This window comes from Bufo gargarizans, chromosome 2 (genome assembly GCF_014858855.1).
Source record: "Bufo gargarizans isolate SCDJY-AF-19 chromosome 2, ASM1485885v1, whole genome shotgun sequence".
In the NCBI taxonomy this organism is placed as follows: domain Eukaryota; kingdom Metazoa; phylum Chordata; class Amphibia; order Anura; family Bufonidae; genus Bufo; species Bufo gargarizans.
In genome coordinates, this window is record NC_058081.1 from 383481339 (window position 1) to 383490955 (window position 9617).

Here is a 9617-nt window from a genome sequence, read left to right on the forward strand (position 1 = left end):
GAGAAGACGCAATCCTGCGTACGGCGGTCGTGAGCAGGTTAATACAGCTGCTGCTGGCAGCTAGGTTTGCATTACAAAAAAATGAAACATTTTTTTTCTGCATATAAGGCTTCGTTCACATCACCGTTTGGCTTTCCGTTCTATTTGTAATCCGTTTTAAATAACAGAAATTATTACAATAACGAAAAGCCAACGGACATTAACTGACAACATATGTTCCGTTAATTTAACGGAAAGACCAGGCGGATCCGTTATAAAACGGACATAATGTATCCGTTTGCATTCCGTTCTTTATATATTTCTGACGGATCCTTTTTTTTTTATCATTAGTTTCCTCCCACTTTCAGACAGTATATACAGGTCCTTCTCAAAAAATTAGCATATTGTGATAAAGTTCATTATTTTCTGTAATGTACTGATAAACATTAGACTTTCATATATTTTAGATTCATTACACACCAACTGAAGTAGTTCAAGCCTTTTATTGTTTTAATATTGATGATTTTGGGATACAGCTCATGAAAACCCAAATTTCCTATCTAAAAAAATTAGCATATTTCATCCGACCAATAGAAGAAAAATGTTTTTAATACAAAAAAAAGTCAACCTTCAAATAATTATGTTCAGTTATGCACTCAATACTTGGTCGGGAATCCTTTTGCAGAAATGACTGCTTCAATGCGGCGTGGCATGGAGGCAATCAGCCTGTGGCACTGCTGAGGTGTTATGGAGGCCCAGGATGCTTCGATAGCGGCCTTAAGCTCATCCAGAGTGTTGGGTCTTGCGTCTCTCAACTTTTTCTTCCCAATATCCCACAGATTCTCTATGGGGTTCAGGTCAGGAGAGTTGGCAGGCCAATTGAGCACAGTAATACCATGGTCAGTAAACCATTTACCAGTGGTTTTGGCACTGTGAGCCGGTGCCAGGTCGTGCTGAAAAATGAAATCTTCATCTCCATAAAGCTTTTCAGCAGATGGAAGCATGAAGTGCTCCAAAATCTCCTGATAGCAAGCTGCATTGACCCTGCCCTTGATAAAACACAGTGGACCAACACCAGCAGCTGACATGGCACCCCAGACCATCACTGACTGTGGGTACTTGACACTGATTTCCCTCTCCCCAGTCTTCCTCCAGACTCTGGCACCTTGATTTCCGAATGACATGCAAAATTTGCTTTCATCCGAAAAAAGTACTTTGGACCACTGAGCAACAGTCCAGTGCTGCTTCTCTGTAGCCCAGGTCAGGCGCTTCTGCCGCTGTTTCTGGTTCAAAAGTGGCTTGACCTGGGGAATGCAGCACCTGTAGCCCATTTCCTGCACACGCCTGTACACGGTGGCTCTGGATGTTTCTACTCCAGACTCAGTCCACTGCTTCCGCAGGTCCCCCAAGGTCTGGAATCGGTCCTTCTCCACAATCTTCCTCAGGGTCCGGTCACCTCTTCTCGTTGTGCAGCGTTTTCTGCCACACTTTTTCCTTCCCACTGAGGTGCCTTGATACAGCACTCTGGGAACAGCCTATTCGTTCTGAAATTTCTTTCTGTGTCTTACCCTCTTGCTTGAGGGTGTCAATGATGGCCTTCTGGACAGCAGTCAGGTCGACAGTCTTACCCATGATTGCGGTTTTCAGTAATGAACCAGGCTTGGAGTTTTTAAAAGCCACAGGAATCTTTTGCAGGTGTTTAGAGTTAATTAGTTAATTCAGATGATTAGGTTAATAGCTCGTTTAGAGAACCTTTTCATAATATGCTAATTTTTTGAGATAGGAAATTTGGGTTTTCATGAGCTGTATGCCAAAATCATCAATATTAAAACAATAAAAGGCTTGAACTACTTCAGTTGGTGTGTAATGAATCTAACATATATGAAAGTCTAATGTTTATCAGTACATTACAGAAAATAATGAACTTTATCACAATATGCTAATTTTTTTTAGAAGGACCTGTATACATGGATATGTCCTTGCACAATTTCTGGAAACAAAGGCAATTACAATCACAGAGAAGAAGATATTGGGTTCATCTAATAACCTCAGCACGATGCACAAGAGGCGTATTCTCCACTTTATATCAAGATCTTCGTCGTCACCCTGATTTTTTTTTTTATTATCTACGTATGAGTGTGTCAAGCTTTGACCATCTTGTGCAGAAATTTCAACAACGTCTTCTACGTCGAAGGAATACCAAATTCAGACGAAGCGTGTCACCAGAGGAATGCTTAATGGTTACCCTAAGGTAAATTTACTTTTACTCCCTATTTACTGTACTTTTTTTCATGAGCTTTGATATGATGTTCAAGCAAAAGTGTCTGTGAACCCTCCACTTTAACAGTAGACTGTCATGAGCTAGGGAGATCGTGGTTTCACGTTGCGATATTCTAATAATACTTCAAAATATGTTATTGATTTCTGGAGCAAACAGAAAACTTAATATTGTCTCTCCTTTCATTTTAGATTTCTTGCCACTGGTGAAAGTCTATCAAGTCTGCACTTCCAGTTTCGGCTGGGTAAATCGACCATTTCCTACATAGTACAAGGCACATGTAAAGCAATCTGGGATCTGCTTCGTGAGGATTATATTCCACACCCAACAACACAACAGTGGACAGAAATAGCGACCAAATTTTATGAGATAACTCAATTTCCCAACTGCCTAGGAGCCGTCGATGGGAAACACATTCGGATCTTAAAACCTCCGGGTAGTGGTTCATTGTTTTTTAACTATAAAAAAATACTTCTCTGTAATTTTGATGGCTATTGCGGATGCGCAGTACAAATTTGTGGCTGTGGATATTGGGACCTTCGGACGGACCAATGACTCTAAAGTCTTCAAAAACTCTAATATAGGACAAAGAGTATACTCTGGTAACTTTAGTTTCCCCAATCCTCGTCCTTTGCCTGGAACTACTGAACCTAACATGCCATTTGTGTTGATTGGCGATGAGGCCTTCCAAATGTCATGTAATATGTTGAAGCCTTATGCAAGCCGTGGACTAAATGATTGTAAAATAATCTTTAATTACAGACTCACAAGGGCAAGGCGTATGGTCGAATGTGCATTTGGTATACTGACCAACCGATGGAGAACATTCACCAGACCTATTCAATTGAAAACAGACTCTATTGACGATGTTATAAAAGCCTGTGTGATTCTGTATAACTATTGCCAAACACATGAACCATTGAGTTTTGAATCTGGGCCCTCAGTCTCAGACAATGCACAAGAAAATGCTACTGTTCCGCGTTCAACCACGGCAGTTAACCGTTTGCGGGACAGCTTTGCTCAATATTTTACGTCCCCTGCTGGTTTAGTTCCTTGGCAGGAACAAATGATCTAAACTACTCGTCCATGCTACACGTTTATGATGCTGTGTGTGGGTGTGCCTGCATCACTTGATTATAACATTTGTTACCCCATTATGTCTTTACAATACAGTGTTTTGGTGTTACGTGTATACCTATCTATCTCAAATAATATTAACATACCATTTTGTTTTGTTTGTTTGTTTTTTAAAAACTTCAAATATTTATAACGTTAAATGTTTACTCTTTGCATATAATAAAATTTCTTTCAAAACTTTGGTTTTAGTAATATATTATTAAATATATAAAATAACAGTCCCCAAATGGGGAAAACAGTGTCGAAACTGCCTAACATGGGCAAACATGAACATGTGCAAACATGAGTTATTTTTTTTAGTGGTATCCACTTTATTGACCTTGGGGACTGCTGGAGCCTCTGTCAGTGTCGTGATACTCCATCAAGGCACTCATAAAAGTATCGGCAGATGTTGAATGTTGTGCAGGAGTCGGGGGCCGTGGAGTGTGTAGTGAATGACTGTCAGACACCTGAGATGAATGGGGTGAATGTGAAGTAGATGGAGTGGTAAAAGTGTGAGGAGTTGGAAAGAAAGATGGAGAAACACCACCCGCAGTATAGGTTGGACTACTGGACCGAGAGGGGGGATTGGATTGGCAAGTGGCAAAAGAAGTGGAAGGAGGATAATACGATGGGCCATAAGACTGCGGTCTGTTAAAGGAGGTATTTGAAGGTTCGTAGTATTGGGATGGGGCATAGGAATGTGGTGTGAGAAAAGAGGGTGGTGGGGGATATGTCTGGGCTCGGGGCGGTGCACAAAATCGAACATTATTTGCGTTAATGCCATCCGACATTGAAAATTCTGTTCCAGAGACAGACGATCCATCCACGGAGCAAGAGTTAAAAGAAAACTCTGATTAGGAGTAAGTGGATCCGGCCGTCCCACCCCCTCCAGCGTCCAGATGTGGTTCAAAAGCTCCTAAACATGTTTTCCTCCACTCTCTTCAAATTGTCCCTTATAATTTTTGCAAGGTCTTCTAGCTCTGCAAATATTCTCCTACCTGTTCCACGCCTCCTACGTACTCCTGCAAAAGCACTGTATAATTGATGTTCTGCAGTTTCCATAGGGGCAGATGGAACAGGTAGGGGATCGTTTCTGGAATAGGATTTTCCCTGACAGAAGCTCCAGCAGCCGGGTTGCTATGTGGTCCGCATGAAGCAGCTGGGACTGGTCCCATAGTGACGGTCTCTCCTCCACGAGATGGATGAGGAGTTCCTGGTCAAAATGGATGTTTGTTGGAACATCCTCATCCGATTGGCTTCTGGAACCCTATAGACAGTGATAATTATTAATGAAGTTTGATGTGAAACCGCCAACACTCCAGCTGTGGTGAAACTCTTCCAGGATGCACACTTCATATGTGTTCTTGGAACATCAAATGTATGAATGGAACATGGTGTGAGTTGTAGTTTCACCACTACGGGAGTGGCAGAGATAGAACATCAATAACGGAAAGCAAATATATACTCACAGTCCCAAGGCGACCACGGGCATGACCTCCACGAAGAGATCTCCTTCGACGACCCCTAGGTACTGGGCCACGTGGTATTGTTACTGGAGGAGAAATGACTGCCTCATCCTAAAGTTAATAGAAATGGTTCGAAATTATTGTGCTGTAAACTTTATTAGCGTCTCTTTCCATTGCTATTCAAGTATACCTGGCCTGGCTTCTGAGTACGAGTACTGCCCACATCTGTTGAATGTTGTCTTTGGCTGGATTCCTATAAAACAATATACATTTTTTTTTAATCTAGTGTTGAAGTAGTATTTAGTATTAGGGTATAGTATGCCCCATTTTCTAAATACATACTGTCTCCATTTGGGAGTGTGTCCTCTCCGTTTCATCCTGTGACCCGGCTAGATGATGATTGCTCATGAAAAATTAATTATGTATGTGTATATATATATATATATATATATTTACATACACAGAAATAGATAGACAGAGCGCAATATACAGAGAGAGACAGACAGAGAAAAGACCGATAGAGAAAGAATCTGTATACTTACCACAATCTCCAATGGAGGGGTAGTGTGGTCCCTGCTGGTTTGTGACATTTTTGAAAAAAATCGTCAGAATTGATTTTAGTAATTAGATAAAAAAAAATACATTGACATCAATTATTCAACACGTGTCATGATGGCAAAGAAGGAACACAGACCTGTTCCCATACTGCGAACATTGCACTTACAGGATAGCAAGCTATATTGTAGGCATGAAAAAAAAATAATTCAGGACAACTTTTGTCACATTGGGCAATTGATTCCAATAAGCGTGCCTGTATATCAGGTATGCTCAACCTGAGGCCCTCCAGCTGTTGTAAAACTACAACTCCCAGCATGCCCGAACAGCCTACAGCTATGAGCCTACAGTAGGGCATTGTGGGAGTTGTAGTTTTACAACAGCTGGAGGGCCGCAGGTTGAGCATCCCTGCAAACTGAAAACTATAGGTGTGTAGATTCATCAGACAAGCTAACATCTGGCTGCATAGCGATTGTCATGAATGTGTATGCTATATGCCCAATACGACCATTTTTAAAGTGGAGGCACTGATCAGAAATTGCACGTAAACATGCGCAAAATGGAGTGCACGGGCTCTGTTCTTATGTATTGTGAACCCATCGTGTGCAGTTCACAGTATGGTCAGAGAGCCATAACATAGTACTGTGCATTAAAGCACAGGGGCGAAAAAAAACAGCACAACACATGGTGGCCATGTCCATGGTATTCAATGGATTGCTGTGGATGTGGACAGATGTGGCTGACATTCCTATATGCAAATATTTCATGCTATCCTGCAGCAATACATTTGAGAGGAACATGATTTTACACTTTTTTAAACTTGCATTAAACTTTTTACTTACTTTTTTTGACTAGAAATGCTTTCTGCAGTGTGATCTCATCTACTAGCTTTTAAAATGGTGGCTGGGAGGGTTAGGTGATGGTCACATGTCCTTTTTTCAGTCACTAGAGAACTTTTGCAGACAGAAGACTTTTCCATTTGAGCATGCTCAGAACTAAAAACGGAACAGAATAACAGAGTGCATACAGGATCACATTCAATGTACTCCATTTCAATCCGTTACTGATTGACTACAATGCAAAAAGTAACGGATACGTTGGGAATCCGTTATTTAAGACGGAAGAAAAAGTCCTGCATGTAGGATTATTTTCTCCGTCTAAATTAACGTACAGATGACGGAATGGTGCCAAACGGAGTGTAACGGACAGTTTATGCAATCAATACAAGTGAATGGGATTTTAAACGGGGTCGTTATTTTCCGTTTTATTCATCCTCTGACGGAAAAATATAATGGAAAGCTGAACGGTGATGTGAACGAAGCCTAAACTGTGTAAAAAAACAAAAAAAATAAACAAAACTTATTTCTACATTTCATAGGTTTATTGCCAGAACCCCAATGTGATAAGCTGTTTTTGGCAGCCACTGGTGTCATAAACAAAACAGTAGACAAATCCAGAAACAGAAGGCTTCATCCTCCTCTCTGTAGCGGAGGTACTGGTTACTGCAGCTTATTGGAAGAGGTGGCAGGTTTTGGACTGCCACTGATCTGATCCTGAAGACCTATCCAGAGGATGGGTAATCAATATCGAAAAAGTGGAAAACCCCTTACATACATTGTTACATAGTTTATAAGGCTGAAAAAAGACATCCATCCATCTAGTTCGGCCTGTTGTCCTGCAAGTTGATCGAGAGGAAAGAAGAAAAAAACTGTGAGGTAGAAGATTCTACTGCGAATGCTGAGCAATTACAGATTTTATTGTTATATTTAAAGGGAGTCTGTCACCTCCATATGGTCATATAGAGTGCTTACATGGCTCTGTAGCACACATATACAGGATTGTAACGGTACCTTTGTTCTTTTCTTTAGACTTGCACAAGCAGGAAAACAAAGTTTAATTCATATGCAAATGAGCACTCGCAAGTGCCCAGGGGCGGCGTTCAGTGTGTAAGTGCCCAGGCTGCTCTGCCTTTGCCCGCCCTCCAAGTCCGGACCTAATCGATGAGGCAAGAGAATTGGAGGGCGGGCAAAGGCGGAGACTAGGGAGGAGTAAAGTGAAAAGAAGGCAGAGCAGCCTGGGCACCTACACACTGAACGCTGCCCCCTGGGCACTTGCGAGTGCTAATTTGCATAAGAATTAAACTTCATTTTTCTTGCTTGTGCAAGTCTAAAGAAAAGAACAACGATACCGTTACAATCCTGTATAGGTGTGCTACAGAGCCATGTAAGCACTGTATATAGCCATATGGAGGTGACAGACTCCCTTTAAGTTCATTATATCCGTATTATTAAATGCATTGCATTATAGCAAAAGCATTTTACAGCAATAATGCCATTATTAAACCCATTTTATGAACTTGTTGCATTATAGCAAAAGCATTTTAAAGCAATAATGCATTAACCCCTTCCCGACCGCCGCTGTACATGTACAGCAGAAGATGGGTCTTTAAAGATGGTGCCTGCTCACGAGCGCAGTGGGTGTCATAGCCGCCAGGATTCTGCTGTTTTAAATAGCACCAACACCAACCATAAAAAACGATGACAGACATTTAAACCCTCAGATGCTGTGGTCACAATTGGAGATGAGCGAATTTCAAAACAATTAGATTCGGTCGATTCGCCGAATTTTCCAAAAAGATTTGATTCAAATCAAATTTATTTGTGGTGAATCGTGTTAAAAAACTGCTATTTCCTGCCTGCAGTGAGCCTGTATAGTGGTGTAGAACACTGTGTCTTGCAGTAACACGCATAGGGAGTCTGCTGTGGTAGTGAAATTATACTGTGAGTCAGTATGATACGCAGATGACAGGCGTCGCTCTTAGAATAACTTCACACTTCATTAATTTGGTCAATTACAGGGCCAAAACTGACCAAATAACTCAAGTGTGAACTCAGCCTTACAGGTCAATGTTACCGCGAGGTATAAAGAACCATGCAGAGGCCCAAGATCCTACTATAGCGTGAAAGAGCACACTCCTTTTACACCGTCATTTCACATAGATGTCTACAGAACCTGTTCTATTAAATGTTTAATAGAGCCCCCCTGACAGAGTGGAGATAGTTTCAGCAGTAAGTTTGTGTTGACGTCACTGATTTTTCCCCTCCTCTAATCCGTCAGAACAATAACCCCCAAAAAACGAATCCTGTGTGTTGAGCATCCACCTTCACTCGGTCAGCATTTGGTCAGTAATCCATCAGTATTGCTAAAGCCCCGAAAAAAAAACAGGAGTGGATCCAAAACAGAGATGACACCCTGTTTTGTACCTACTCCTGCTTTTGGCTACTAAATCATAAGCCAATTCTGATTCAAAGTAGGAACCATGTCATATGGGCCTTACAGCAGCTACATAGACAGTATCTGTTGTGTGTCTCCTTTTTCCTTCCTTCCGACAGATCAGAAGAAGGGTTAAATAAATGATGATGTCAACCAGGCCAAAAAGGCAAAATAGTGGCCCAGTCATGCTGTGGGAAGGGTGGAAACAGCATGAGAAGTCCACGAGTGGCCCAATGACATGGTGTTGAGGTGGCAGCATGAGGAGACCACAGAGGGGCTAGTGACATAGTGGTGAGGTGGTAGCAGTATGAGGAGACCGCAGAGTTTCCCATTGACATAGTGGTGAGGTGGTAGCAGTATGAGGAGACCACAGAGTTTCCCATTGACATAGTGGTTGGGTGGCAGCAGCATGAGGAGACCACAGAGTGGCCCAGTGACATAGTATTGAGGTGGCAACAGCATGAGGAGACCACAGAGTGATGGATCATTCCCAGGAACTTCGGACTCTGAAATCCCTGAATATCCCTGGAATAATGTCAGGGTCTGAGACATCCTGTTCCTCCAAAACATGGAAGAACAGGAGTCTCCACCGGCCTAGATGAAAGGGTGAGACAGTGAGCCACACTGGAATGGCAGGCAAGAACCAGAACCACTAGCACTTACCTGGCACAGCAACAACAACTGGAACCCATGCCAATGTATTGGAACTCACACCAACTAGGGACACAGTACAAACAACATACACAGGAACCCAGCACACCAGTAACTGTCTGGACCCCATGTGGACAGGATGCATGGTGGCCTAAGGCAGAGCTGCTCACTGACTTGTGGTTCCCCCTCCGGCGAACCCAGGGGCCCTCTCACCGAAGGCACAGATACACAGGGAGATGTCTAGCAACCATGCAGGACTCAGCATACACCATAGAAAGACCAAACATGGAACACCA

The 9617-nt window shown here is 42.2% G+C and overlaps 1 long non-coding RNA gene across 1 annotated transcript; it reads right to left on the reverse strand.

Moving 5' to 3' along the window:
- Positions 1–4431: 4431 nt before the first annotated feature.
- LOC122926274 lies at positions 4432–5154 on the reverse strand. The gene is made up of 3 exons (XR_006387655.1): positions 5033–5154; positions 4846–4953; positions 4432–4643 (listed from the first exon to the last, which is right to left on the reverse strand). It is a non-coding gene; the product is annotated as an uncharacterized LOC122926274 (long non-coding RNA).
- Between the last annotated feature and the right edge of the window lie 4463 nt (positions 5155–9617).